Genomic DNA, 2,268 nt, shown 5'->3' with positions numbered 1-2,268 from the left:
CCATGGGAGAGAAAAATTGCTAATTATCTCGCTAGAAAAGCAATGTGTTATGATTGAACCCAGCCAGGTATGACCCTGCTCGTAAATTTTATGTAAACTTTTTACCCTGCCAGTACCAGGAACAGCTAATGAACCGCTTTGTAGTTGGTTTTTTCTTTTTTTTCTAACACTGTGTAGTTGGCAATAAAAGATCTTGCTGCACCCTTGGTCGGGGCCACATGCTGCAAACCTTCCCAGAGGGGGAAGGTGCGGGCTGTGGTCAGCTGGCTAGCTTAATAAAGGCTCTTAAATTTAAATTCTGAGTCGGTGGTCTATCTCGCTGAGCCAACCCACAACAATATCAGGTCCCACAGTCCCCTTCCTGGACGCTGGTACAAGGCAATGATCAAGCAGACCGCCTGGTGATGACCGCTGCTTCACTAGAAGCCCATCAATCTCATCAATTGTTCCACCAAGATTGGAGGCAACTACATAAAGAATTTCACCTGACCCAGAGAGTAGCTCAGCAAGTTATTTACAATTCCTGATTGTCACATGACAGGTCCTCACCCTCCTGCATGGGAGTTCATCCCAGAGGCCTGCGGGCCAATGACCTTTGGCAAACAGATGTCACTTACATTACCACTTTTGGGAAACTCCCGTATGTACATGTAACTATAGACACTTTTTTCTGGTTTGATCAGTGCCCATGCTCTTCCTGGCGAATCCACGCACTATGTGATTAAACATCTGCTACTTACATTTGGCTTTTTAGGAATTCCATCCAAGATAAAAACAGAAAATTGGCCTGCTTATAGCAGCCATGGCTTCGCCACCTTTTACAGAACTGGGTCCATGCAGCATCACACGGGAATCCCTTATAATCCACAAGGGCAGGCCATCGTTGAAGGTACCCATGCTACCCTGAAGGGTATGCTAGTAAAACAAGAAAAGGGAATATGGGACTCAAGGTCCCTGCTATACTACTATCTGAAGCACTCTTTACCCTTAATTTTTTGAATCTCAATAATACTTTTCAATCTTCTGTAGAACAGCACTTTACCTCATTTACTCCATCTCAGAAACCCCAAGTTTTATGGCGAGATGTGAACACTAATAACCAATGGGACCCAATGAATTATTACTAACATGGGGGAGAGGATATGGGTGTATTTCTACCCCCACAGGGCTGCTGTGGATTCCAGCTCACAGGATTAAACCCTATCATGGCATGGCACGGGACCAATCCTCTTCAGGAAATGAAGAATTTGGGTCTGGGCACTCCGCACCCCCGAACGATGGGACTTTGCTGGACCCAGAGAGCCCCCAGAATAACTTGGGGAATGATGAAGAAGCTGACGGCAGAGGCTGAGCCACTCTTGGAGCGTCCTCACACTCCATGCACGCCAGATAACCTCTTTCTTGCTATGACTTCTCTGATTCATCTCAACTGGGGAACGATTCCTAAATCAGGAAGGGAAGTCACAGGGTGCATACCATTGCTACGAATACAGTATTTCCTACTACTTACAACATGTACAATGTAATGTACTAGACGCCTTCCTATCGCATGAAGTACGTATTCTCATAGAGTAATACTGGTAGATATGTTATAGTTATGGCGGTATGTCATATCTTATCTACACTAATAAAAGGGTAATATGCTCATTAGACTGGGAGACCTTCCGGACAAAGCCATGGTGGCAGGGCCAAGGCAGAGGCAGTTAGGGGCGATCAGGCCAGGAGGGGAAGGAAGTTGGGGGCAAGCAGGCCCGTGGGGGGGGCAGTTAGGGGTGATCAGGCTGGCGGGAAGCAGTTGGGGGCCATCAGGCCAGCAAGGGGGTCAGTTGGGGGCAAGAAGGCAGGTGGGGTAGGCAGTTCGGGGCAAGCTTGCCTACAGGCAGAGTGGTTAGGGGTGAGCAGCAAGCAAGCAGGTGAGCGATTAGGAGCCAGAAGTCCCGGATTGTGAGAGGGCCGTCCCAGATTAGAGAGGGTGCAGGCTGGGCTGAGGGACACCCAACCTGTGTACGAATTTTGTGCACTGAGCCACTAGTCAGTTTATAATGTTCTTTATATTCCACAAGTGAGTGAGATCATGTGGTATTTTTCTTTCACTGAGTGGCTTATTTCACTTGGCATAATGCTCTCCAGTTCCATCCATGCTGTTGCAAATGGTAAGAATTCCTTCTTTTTTTTAAAACAGCATAGTATTCTATTGTGTAGATGTACCACAGTTTTCTAATCCATTCATCTGATGATGGGCACTTAGGCTATTTCCAAATCTTAGCT

The sequence above is a fragment of the Myotis brandtii genome, unplaced genomic scaffold, assembly GCF_000412655.1.
Source record: "Myotis brandtii unplaced genomic scaffold, ASM41265v1 scaffold2962, whole genome shotgun sequence".
Lineage (NCBI taxonomy): Eukaryota > Metazoa > Chordata > Mammalia > Chiroptera > Vespertilionidae > Myotis > Myotis brandtii.
Note: the sequence above shows the minus strand (reverse complement) of the source record.